The 12,757-nt window shown below is 43.4% G+C and overlaps 1 protein-coding gene across 3 annotated transcripts in view; it reads right to left on the bottom strand.

Moving 5' to 3' along the window:
* Nucleotides 1–12,757, bottom strand: part of LOC137524840 (potassium voltage-gated channel subfamily H member 8-like) — a 795,600-nt gene that overhangs the window by 661,327 nt on the left and 121,516 nt on the right. Inside the window, exon 1 of one of the 3 annotated variants that reach the window (XM_068245234.1) lies at nucleotides 7,519–7,557. The exons of the other annotated variants lie outside the window; for them this stretch is intronic. The gene's annotated coding sequence lies outside the window, so the exon portion shown is untranslated. Of the gene's footprint in view, nucleotides 1–7,518; nucleotides 7,558–12,757 lie in introns of those variants that run through there. 3 annotated transcript variants of the gene reach the window in all.

The raw sequence follows: 12,757 nt of genomic DNA, 5'->3' as shown, positions 1-12,757 counted from the left end.
TATGTGTAGCATCAACTCCTTGTGTGGGAGGCAATTGTCTCATTTGCACTATTTTTTTTTCTTAAAGAGGAACTGAAGAGAGAGGTATATGGAGGCTGTCATGTTTATTTCCTTTAAAATCAATACCAGTTGCCTGGCAGCCCTGCTGGTCTATTTCTCTGCAGTAGTATCTGATTAAAACCAGAAACAAGCATGCAGCTTGTCTTGTCAGATCAGACTTATAAGTCTGAACCACTGAAACACCTGATCTGCTGCATGCTTGTTCAGGGGCTATGGCTAATGGTATTAGAGGCAGAGGATCAGCAGGGCTGCCAGGCAACTGGTATTGTCTAAAAGGAAATAAACATGACAGCCTCCATATACCTCTCTCTTCAGTTCCCCTTTAAGCATGCAACCACTGCATGCATAGTTTTCCTCTTCTAAGATAAGCCCACCCCACCCCAACAAGTATGGCGTCCACACTAAGGACTGGTTTTCACTATAGGCTGTGTTTGCATTCACTGTTTATCCATCTCTAAGTTAGCCAATAAATGGTATCATCCTGATTCAAAACCCCTTCATTTTAAGAAAGCACATATTGTAAACACAACAATTAGTTGGAAGTATAAGCATGCTTTCAAATCCAGTAGCAAACAAATGTTGTGGTTCAATCACAGACCTATATCATTACTTAATGTGGATATAAAGTTGTTGGCAAAAAAATATTGACAGATAGACTTAATAAGGGATTAGGTAGTCTAATTAGTAAAGAATCTTGGATCAGGTAGGATTTATACGGAAACAAACTGATGACAATACCTATAGACTAGCACATCTTGGTCAATATTCTCAATAACATCCCATTCTTGCAAAGTTTTTGAGATTGGAAGTTAGAAAAGCATTAGCCAGCCTCTCATGGAAGCATCTATTCTTCCTTCTGCAGAAATGACAATGTCGAGAACATTCCTTGTCGTGGGTAAAATCCCTTTACAGGCAACCCATAGCTTATCTGCAATATGGTGGCTTGGGGTCATTGATTTTATCGTTAATAAGAGGCACACATCAGGGTTCTCTCTCTCACTCCTGTTTTTTTCACTTACTATAGAGCTAATAGCTAGATTTATATGGACAAATACAGATATAATGGGTGTAGCCAGGGCCGGCCTTAGGTTTCACAGCATCCTGAGCGAAACCTGATTTTTGGGCCCCCCTTCATCCTCTTCCCGTGTGTGCGCGCACACACACGCACGCACGCACGCACACGCACACAGGCCCATATGCAATTCACCTTTTCTCCTGAGATATCTCCTAGGACTGTGGTTAGCAACCTTTTTGACGTTGTGACACATCACGCCAAATGCTCAGATCTCCGTGACACGTCACATATGTATAATTGAAAAAAACTATTAATAACTGCAAATGGAAGGAAAGAGTCCATTATCCTGAATACAATTAAAAATGAAGGCTAGAACCTTCCAGGAATATTAATAAAAACAGTTAGCCCCTCCCCCCCCCCCCCTATTTAGAATGATAGCACAGCACCGACAATTTGCACCACATGTTATAGTCGCAGTACGCCCCCCCCCAAAAAATAAAATTCTCTGAGACTCAGTATAGGTAGGTAGCCAGGTATAGGTGTCCCCAGTATAGGATCTCATGTGTAGGTGCCCTCAATGTAGATTGCCAAGCATTGGTGCCCCCAGTATAGGAAGTCAGTTGAAGGTCTCCACCCTCCCCCATAGGTAGCCAGGCGTAGGTGCCTCCAGTATAGGTAGACAGGTGTTGGTGCCCTCAGTAAAGGTAGCTAGCTGTATGTGCCCCCAGTATAGGAAATCAGGTGTAGGTGCCCCCAGTATAGGAAATCAGCTATAGGCGCCCCCATGGAAGCTGGTGCCCGGTCCGGTCACTCAGTTTAAAGCCCGGCTATGGGTGTAGCTGACAATATACTATTAATTATAACTGAATTTCTTTCCCAAATTAGTCAATATGTCTTATTAAAACATATGAATTAATTTGGGACATTACCAGCTTGTCCTTCTTAGGGCTGGTGCACACCAAGAGCGCTTCTGAGCATTTTTCAAATTGCCAGTGCTTTGAAAAGTGCTTGGCGATTGTAACCCTATAAGAGTGTTTCCACAGCAGTGTTGTGATGTTTGAAAAATCGCAAATGTGCTGCATGTAGCATTTTTTGCAGCGATTCAGCTTGAATGAATGTGCAAAAATGCTCATTCAAAAATCGCTCTGAATATAGCTTTTTACAATGGCAAATTGTTAAGCGCTAGCGATTGCAATTGTGATTGCCCTTTGATGTCCAAATTACGAATAACTATGAACCCTATATCACGCAAATTATCCAATCCTCTTCTCTAGCCTGTCCTCCATGATGGAATGCTGGAGGAGGCACAAAGTGTCATGGAGTGAATACTTGCAATAAAAATGACAATCCTTACCAAACTTCTGTACTCCTATTCCTGGTACAAGTGCCTTCATAAGAAAAATATTAACAACTAGGGGACCTTAGCCCGTTAGCGCATGCGCACGCGGCCCCGCACGCCGGCCACGCGCCCGCATGCCCATCGCATGCCTGCCTCCTGCACCAACAGCTGCCCACCCCCCGGTCCCCGTCCTCTTCCTGTCCCAACACATGCGCATTAGCGCTAAACCACGGACACAAGGACAGAGGAGGATGATGCAGGGACACTATGGGCTTGTTTCACAAAAGAGTGCTAACTGATAGCACGGCTGTTTTCGCGTGAATTTTCGATTTTTTTCATGATATACCGATATGGTTTGCGCGCGAAAAGTTGCGTTTGAAAATGTTATCGTTTCGCTCGAAAATGGCCGTGCTATCAGTTAGCACTCTTTTGTGAATCAAGCCCCATGGGTTTTATTAAATAGGATTGCATGGGGAAAAACAATCCCACAGAATCCAAAAGAAACCATGTTAAAATATGTGTTGCATGGTGGTCTAGGCTTCCCTTATAAAGTGCACTATTATTGGGTAGCTGAAATTTCTCAGCTAACAATGTGGCAGGTGGACAGTAGCCCCCCATCTGGTGCTGCTCACCAGAAGCCACAGTAAGTGCACAGTAATTGCTCTTAAAGCACACCTGAACTGTGAGGTATATGGAGGCTGACATTTAATTCCTTTTAAACAATGGAGATTTAACACTCTTTTTCAACCCCCTAGTTTCAACCCCCAGCTTACCAACCTTCCTTACAGTATTTGGTAAACATTCCGGTCTCAAAGTCAATGTTGACAAGTCAGAAATTATGTTCAGTAATGTCCCCGGGGATCAGGTCAGGTGCTGTGCATGGCTGAAGAATTTAAATTTCAGTATCAAGAACATTATATCCCATATATTGGTATTAACCTAAGTAACAATTCTGACTTACTCTATAAATGTAATCATACTCCCCAGATTGAAAAAATGAAGCAAGATCTTCTGATTGGGATTCCCCTTCCATTTCTTGGGCAGGCAGGATTTCTGCAGTGAAAATGACCATTCTCCCTTGAATTAAGGGGCCCATACACTCAGCCGATTTTTTGGCCGACCGATCGATCCCGATCAATTGATCGTTTGCAAATCGGTTGGCCAATCGACCGATCGATGGCCGATTTCGATCGATTTCGATGGATTTCCATCGAACTGGCAGGGTGGAAAATTTAGGTCGATCTGATGAGATTGCTTATCAGTTTGCATTGGCCTTAATGGAAATCTGATGGCAAAAAAATGCCATCAGATCGAATTTCAATAGATTTCAAACTGAAATCTATTGGAATTCTATCCTGGTAAAAAATGTTCTAAAAACGCATCAGATAGATCATCAGATGCATGTCTTATCTATCTGCTGCCAATCTGACGAGTGTATGGGCACCTTTACACATTTTTTTCCAATACCAGTTCACTCTGCTATCTACAGTTTACACAATTCTATTTTCTGTTTTATTTGGTCCAACAAAAGATCACGTATTCCCAAGCAGACTATGTTACTGCATAAACAAATATGGGTCTCTTAATGCCTAACCTACTTAAATACTCTGAAATTAACTGAACTACTTAAAGAGACTCCGTAACAAAAATTGCATCCTGTTTTTTATCATCCTACAAGTTCCAAAAGCTATTCTAATGTGTTCTGGCTTACTGCAGCACTTTGTACTATCACAGTCTCTGTAATAAATCAATGTATCTTTCCCTTGTCAGACTTGTCAGCCTGTGTCTGGAAGGCTGCCAAGTTCTTCAGTGTTGTGGTTCTGCTAACCACTCCCCCCTCAGGGGGGAAAGAAACACACAAATGATCTCTTGAGATTCAAAAGGAAGGCTGTATACAGCCTGCTTGTGTATGGATGTATTTTCTATGTGTGGACATACTGTACATCAACCTACTTCCTGTTTTGGTGGCCATTTTGTTTGTTTATAAACAAACTTTTTAAAACTGTTTTTAACCACTTTTAATGCGGCGGGGAGCGGCGAAATTGTGACAGAGGGTAATAGGAGATGTCCCCTAACGCACTGGTATGTTTACTTTTGTGCGATTTTAACAATACAGATTCTCTTTAAAGCCTCCCTAATAGCTCAACTCCCTCTGATCTACGTTAAGTGCCACACACCCATGAGGGTTAACATTGAAAACTACCTTCTTAATACCATCACTTGGCGGAGCTTGATTTGGTCTCGTAAGGCAAATCTAACTCAAATCCAGAAGTGCTCTCCCATTACAACATTTTCGACAGGCATTATTGGGAAAGCACGACTCACATTTTACTAGAACCTGTTCTGAACATACTTATTTAGAACAATTGTTTTCAAGGTGTACCATTGGTCTATGAATGCCTAAGCTCTCCAGTCTCCATTAGTACAAAAAACCCTGCCTATTCTAATATGGGATCATGTTTTAAAGACCATTCTTGAGCTGGACGATCTGCAGCTATAATAGGAAAGGATCACCAACTATTCTATCCATGCAAACACTGTTGAAACAAATTCTAATGTGATGGTGTCCTAATTCAGACAGGTTAGTATAAAACCATGGTGCTTCCACAACTTGTTTTTGTGACTGTGAACATGCTGGTACTTCTCTGCATTCCTGGTGGACGTGTCTCAAGGTGAGATGTCTCTGGTCGCATACATACAATACCAAATGGTTTACACTGTCTTAGGACACAAATTACCTAAATTTCCGGGGAGGCCTAGAGGTCTGAAGAAATACTATACTACCATCTCTATTTTCACTGCTGTAAAACAGACAATAGCAGCCTGCTGGAAATGAAGCCTGTTAAGCTTTCTTCGGAGTAGGTCTAGGCTGGCCAATTGCTTATTTTATGAAAACAAAAGAGAGCTATTAGGGAAGATAAACTGTCTCACTTTAGAAAGACCTGGGAACCTTGCTATATGGATTTTCTTATACCTGATACCTTGGCATCCTTATAATCTATCTAGAAAAGGTATTAGTGGAAATGTGCCATAGCCATGCCCTGTGTGGCCTTTGTAGAAATCCATCTGCACACTCAGTATGGATTCCCCCTGGATGGTTCAATCTGGAACTGCAACAGTCACAGCAATCAAGATACCGTATTAACTCTGAACTGGGGATGCATCCATATTCCCCAGAAAGAGTTGTAGTCTGTCGTTACATAAAGTAAACCCAGTAACAGCCAGCTTTCTTCTGTATCCCTTATAGATGAGCTACGGAGAATGATAATGAGTTTATGAGCTGAAATAATTGATGAAAATATCCAATCCGCTGTAAAGTGAACCTGCCATACATCTCTGAAGAGTAACAGGCTCCACTGACACCAATAGTGTTAAAAACATTTGTGAACTTTGGGTTCAGCAGGCAATTTTTGATGCCAGAATCTCATTTGATTATACGGTGGCATTTAGCGCATAGCATCGTCCCTGCCTTGTTTCTTTTTTTATCAGCCCTCTGGAGGAAATACATTTTTTAAAAAGGATGCTGATATATTCATGAGATGAAAACATTAATGGCTGAGCTTAAAAAGCATTTTGCTTGCCCCACTGACCTCATTTCACTTATCATCCCTTTGCGCACTGCATTAAATCTGAGACTTGAAAAGAACATGTACAGGTGCCATAGCTACAGTGCAAATATTCAGATACACATACTTAAACTAATAGCTAAAGGCAATGCAGAGTGAAACTGACTCATCATTGAGAAAAATGTCCACACAGCCAGCATAACAGAAACCAGACAGAATTGAGTGCATCTTGCATTTATACTCTTATGGTGGCCATACACTGGTCGATTTGCCATCAGATTCGACCAACAGATAGATCCCTCTCTGATCGAATCTGATCAGAGAGGGATCGTACGGCCACCTTTACTGCAAACAGATTGTGAACCGATTTCAGCCTGAAACCGATCACAATCTGTGGTGGTGGTGCTGCCGCCGCTCCCCCCCCCCCCCCCCCACGCGCATACATTACCTGCTCCGCCGGCGCGAGTCCCGCTGTCACCGCTGTCTTCTCCGCTTTGGTCTGGTCTCCGGCATGCTTCACTTCTTCCTGCCCGGCAGGAAGTTTAAACAGTAGAGCGCCCTCTACTGTTTAAACTTCCTGCCGGGCAGGAAGCAGTGAAGCATGCCGGAGACCAGAGCGGAGAAGACAGCGGTGACAGCGGGACTCTCGCCGGCGAAACAGGTAATGTATTACCGCTGTATTGCGTCAGTCATTCGAACGCCGCTATCGACGCACTCCCGACCCGAGAAAAATCTTCCGCACGGATGGATCGACGGGAGTCGACAAGAACGATGGATTTCGGACGGAAATCCATCGTTCTGTCAGCGGTGTGCACGGCGATTTCACAGCCGTTTCGATCACTGTGATCGAAACGGCTGTATATCGGCGGGAAAATCGTTAGGTGTATGGGCCCCTTTACATTGGCAGTTCTCCATCTGTTGTTCCTGTATGGTAGAGTTGCAGACAAAAATATCTACCCAGCATGCATACCCATGGATACCAAGGGAACATTTTTAAAAGAAAGCGATCCAGACCCAAAGCCATTTGAAAGCCTCGGTCACCTTCTGCTGGAGGGGGCATCAACGATACAAATCCCATTTTTCCTTCTGAAAGTATTACAGAAGGCTTCTGGTAACACAGTAGTAGGAATGGGCTGGTACTGTGGTCTAAATATTGGGTAAAATGGTGGCAGGATATATTATAGCACCTAATCTGCATAGTAAATTGCAATATTAAACAGACAGAACCTAAGGCAGCACCTGGTAATTTAGATTTGCCACCAGGGATGTCTGATCATGATCACATCGAGTGAATGACGTCACCTGGAATCCCTAGCAGGAAGTTTAAATTATCAGTAGCCTGGGTTCTGTCATTTAGCAAGTGGTGTGCAGGGAGCACAGATCTAGATCTGTGTTCTTGTTGCCTTGTGGCACTCCTAGCCTGGCCAAGAACTGAGCATGTGTACAAATATGTACAAATGTCCCCCAAACTCCATTAAGATTCAGAACTACAGATCTTTAAACAACAGCATCCCCAAGTGCATTGTTCTCCTCCTTACTTCCTCCTGTGTTGTCCACTACACATCTTCCCTTTTCCATTCTCCATAGCAACAGATAAATCACTGAAGCAGAATAAGGCGTCTGTACAGAGCTTGGCTTTAAACCGTCATCTAAGAGTGCCGGTCCCATTGGGCTTCAACAGTTAAGGGACTTGCTTTTAAAACAACCATATTTGCTTAGCACAGTGCTGTTCATCTAGTGGCCCTTGCTTGCCCAGCCTGTTGTTTTTGTGTCAGTCCTCCTCTTCTGGCAGGCCCACCTCTTGTTTTTTCTTGGCTCTGCCCCCAAAGCCAGCCTGCTGATGCTCCACCCCCTCCAGATGAAAAATCCTGGAGCTTGCCACGCCCCTGCCAATAAGGTTGGACAGCACTGGCTTAGTAGATAAGTGGTTAGATATCTAAAATGCACACTGACTATTTCATAATCAGATGAAAATGATAGCAAAAGAGTCAGAAGTGGCAGGAAAAAAGTTTTTTTTTTCAACCAGTTCATTTTTAACATCAGAAAATGTTACCTCACACAGAATAACAATCCTTATCATAGTCACACATGCAGTTTTTTTTAATAATGATAAGTTTGTGAATCTATCCATGGCCCTTGGCCCCCTACTGTTCTCCCTATACACATCCTCCATTGGCAAGGTTATCTCCTCCATGGGTTTTAACTATCATCTGTATGCAGATGACACACAGATCTACCTCCACACCCCTGACATATCCACCACTACCATGGACAAGGTCTCCTCCTGCCTATCTGCCATCTCCTCCTGGATGTCCGCTAGGTTCCTAAAACTAAATCTAGACAAAACGGAATTTATGATCTTCCCACCCCGGTCATCCCTGGACCTCCCAGATGTGCAGGTCACTGTTAACCACACTACTATTCACCCTACCTCTCAAGCCCGCTGTCTGGGTGTCACCCTGTACGCCGCACTCTCCTTCATTCCCCACATCCAAAACCTCACAAAGTCCTGCAACTTCCACCTTCGTAACATCTGTAAGATTCGCCCTTTCCTGACCCCTGCCACCACCAAACTCCTCATCCATTCCCTCATAATTTCCCGCCTCGACTACTGCAATGCCCTTCTGTCTGGACTCCATAAGACCCGAATAGCCCCACTGCAGTCCATCATGAATGCGGCTGCCAGAATTATCCACTCCTCCCATCGCTCCACCAGGGCGGCTCCCCTCCGTGAATCCCTCCACTGGCTTCCTATCCAGTCCAGAATCAGATTCAAGATATTGTGTCTGACCTACAAATCCATCCACAAAACCTGTCCAACCTACATTTCTGATCTTACTCAGAGATACACACCAAGCCGCTCACTCCGCTCCTCCAATGAACTTCGCCTGACCGTCCCCCGCATCACCCAGTCCCATGCACGCCTCCAAGATTTCTCAAGAGCCGCTCCGACACTATGGAACTCCCTACCTCCACCCATTAGGGCAGCCCCCTCTTTCAACACCTTCAAGAAGGCCCTCAAAACTCACCTTTTCACTCTTGCCTACCACCCCTCACAATTGCTCTAAACCCACAGCCGAACTCTGGTCCCCTACCTCTCGTGTCCCTACCTCTCCCTCTAGATTGTAAGCCTTTGGGCAGGGTCCTCACTCCTTTTGTGTCCTACCTGATCATGCACATCTATTACTGTGCACCCATGCTATGCATTTGAGTGAACCTAACTTGCCTAACTCCATGCTCCCATCCAGTGACTGACTAAGCATTACCTTGTACTCATACTGTGCTGTGTGATCTGGTTTTCTTGTATTCCTGTATTGTCATATTGCTGTTTGTCACCCCTAAATATTGTCTGTAACCTAAATTAATGTCCAGCGCTGCGTAATATGTTGGCGCTTTATAAATACAACAAATAAATAAATAAATAAATAAAATCTATCCATGTGAGGCCAGCTCTAAACTTCTCCTGAATATTTTAGCCACTAATAGGCTCATAAGTATGATTTAGACTTAATGAATGCAAATGTTATGCTGCATGAGACAAATCTGCGAGCGTTTAAATAGAATAAATGTTTAGGCACACATTTTAATAAAGCTGAAATATAAGCCAAGTAGCATTTTTCTGCAAACCTATATCACTAACTGCCCATTATCAACAACAAAAGGAATCACTGAAGAAGAGTACAGGCATCTCACTTGATTAATGATACCAGTACATAAAAGGTTCCATTAATCAAGTGCTGTATTATTACACATACTGCTCATAGTAGCATTGTCCCATGCTGTGTTATTATATAGAGCGGATTAATCACATCTATAACTCTACTATCACCATTTGATGGATTATTCATAAAGGTATTTATTTTATCACCTGTTTCATGAATGGAACTCAGTGGTTCTGGAGTGGCTTTTAATCTCCTTTATGATAGACATTCTAAAAGTGTAATACATTTCAAACACACCACCAGCCTGTGGCAGAGCAGGGACAAGGTCCTCCAGTACCCAAGGCTGAGACACCAAAGTGTGCCCCTCCATCCCTCCCACCCCAGCTGTCACACACTGATTGCTATTAGACTAGGCGGGTCAGAAGGTCCACAATTTCCCCAACACCTTAATCTCTAGTTATCTGGCTTGCAGTCACTGCTATGTATCCCCTTTTCTTATTTCTTTCTGCTTCATACACAGTTAAGAATGACAGCTGAATGAATTGTGTGCCCCCTCCTACACTGCGCCCTGAGGCTGGAGCCTCTCCAGCCTATGCCTCGGCCCGGCCCTGGCCTGTGGCATGACTTTTCATGTGTTGCCAGTCATGTAGTTTGGCAGAATATGTATTCACAGTCATGTCACAGCTGGAAAAATAATCCTACTTCCAAAAACAAGTTGGCTGGCCAGTTGAAAGGAACTCATTCCCTCTGAGGTGGACTGGGCGGGTCCAACAAGCTGCACATCACAAGGACAACAAAGCACTACAAGGAGGAAAACAATCAAATCAAAGGAACGCAGAACAAAACTATGAATGAGCCTTTCCAGCCTGAAAATGAAGGTATTATTCCCCTCTGCAGGTTCTTAGAAGTGCTGCTACAATCCTACAACCCTAAATGAAATATTGATCAAACACAGAACTTTTCACTTCTGTCTAGTAAATGGCAAGAGAACATGGATTTTATGTTGTTTCAGTTAAAGCGGATACGAGATGAAAAACTAACTGTAACAAGTAACTTGTCTATATATCTTATCTAAAGTTTAGATATTTTACACAGAAAATCTAGCTGCAAACAGCTTTAATAGAAAATGATTATTTCTTCCTGTGATACAATGAAAGCAGCCATGTTGTTTGTAAACATTACACAGAGGCAGGCTTATCTGTATCTTGAGCACTCAGCCTGTGAAAAAAACCTAATCCCCCCTCCTCCCTCTGCTTCTGAAATCAATGGCTAGTAACACCTCTTCCTCCTCCTGCCCAGACTGAGCTCCCATGAGCCCTTGCTACTGCCAAGGCTCTCTAAAAACCTGTGGGCGTGGTTTATTTAGTTTATAGGGAATTAGAGTATTAAAACAACAACAAAAAAGTATTTGGGTTGAGGAATGCCCTATAAATAATAGGAACACAACTATGCAATGAGTAAAAGTTCACCTCGGATCCACTTTAAATGGCTTCACAACTAAAAAGACAAAATAGAACATTCAGGGATAAATATATAAAGTTAAAAGTGATTTGGTCACATCAACATTTGGGTGCGTTATTGATCAAGACATGAAGTTTTCTTGTAAGAGATCATTTTTCATCTTCTCTTCAAAATAACTTTTCAGCACTCAGTAGGTTTTTTAATCTACTTTAGTACTTTTTCAACTAAAGTCAAAATATAGGCGCATTTTCATGGCATAAAAGGCATTTTACTGATGTGCAAATATCACTGAGTAGAAAACTTTGGCGAAAACGTGAATTGGATAAAGGCCAATAAGTGTATAGATGTAAGTTGTCAAACACAGTGAATAAGGGCCATTGTCTATTATACATGAGACCTGATCCACTAATATTCTCCTAAACTGGAGATTATTTATTTATTGTGAATTTATATAGCTCATCAAAAGAAGGACAGGCAGGCACTCATGGGGTAAAAGTTACTGACACCACTTTGTATTTATATAGCACTTACATCTTCTGCAGCACTTTACAGAGTATATAGTCTTGTCACTAACTTGTCACCATCAGTCTCTAAGGGTCCTTTCACACCGGGGCCGTGTGGTGTTTTTACCGCAACCCACCACCGCGCAATGAAAGTCTATGGAGACTTTCCTACTGCGACCTTACGGCGCGACGCGCCAGAAGTGACGTTTTCGCCGCATCTCCATCGCAGGTCCAGAACTACATTACTATGTGGCTTCTGCATTGAGTTGCAGCAATCCGCTTCTGCCTGGAAGTCATGTTAGTCTATGGTGAAGTGTAAAAATGACAGACGCGGCGCGCATGCACGGAACTGTATTTTTGGAATACGCTTCCGTGCATTTCCACATACCCTGAAGAAGCTTGGCTCAATGCCAGATGGGGAATACCACATAGTGACATGGTATTCCCAGAATCCCTGTTTCTGGCAGAGCAATCCAGTGCGGCGGAAACGCATCACTGCCGCCGGTTTAAAGTGTGAAACCGGCCTATGGGTTCACAATCTAATCCCTACCAAAGCCATCTATCCATCATGGCTTTTCTGGGGAAACTCAGTTAGCTTGTCCGTATATTGATATGTGGGAGGAAATTGAAATGCCTAGGGGAAACCCACGTAAGAACATTCAAGCTCCATAAAAAATAGTGGCTTGGCCCAGATGTGAAGTCTTTTGTGCAAGGTGGGACTGAATGCACTTATTTAGACTTGCAGCACTCTGCAGTTACCACCACACATAGCTCTGCAGATTTCCAAGGTTCGCTCACTGTTACAAGGATCTTGGAGGATGGTCTGTCAGCATAGACCCGACCAACCACAGTTGTCCCTGCAGCAGGCATTCGTACCATTGCAAATGTCAGGGTGTAAAGTCTGCCATTCTGTGTGCATATCTGTTGCAAAGCTCTGCCATGCTCCACAAATTAAATTGCCATCAAGCATGTTTGGTTATATCAGCTTGTGGTCGGAGACAATACGATTCGCCCACCGATCACATGGGCTTTGTCAGGGCCGATGGGGGGAGAGAGTCTAGTCCTTCCTTTACCCTCAGACAGGGAGCCACCCACCTTTATCACGCATATTCAAAGTTCATTCTCTACTACCTAAGGGTGCAGTCATCCAG

The sequence above is a fragment of the Hyperolius riggenbachi genome, chromosome 7 (assembly GCF_040937935.1).
Source record: "Hyperolius riggenbachi isolate aHypRig1 chromosome 7, aHypRig1.pri, whole genome shotgun sequence".
Taxonomy (NCBI): domain Eukaryota; kingdom Metazoa; phylum Chordata; class Amphibia; order Anura; family Hyperoliidae; genus Hyperolius; species Hyperolius riggenbachi.
Note: the sequence above shows the minus strand (reverse complement) of the source record. Positions and strands in the feature narration are given on the sequence as shown.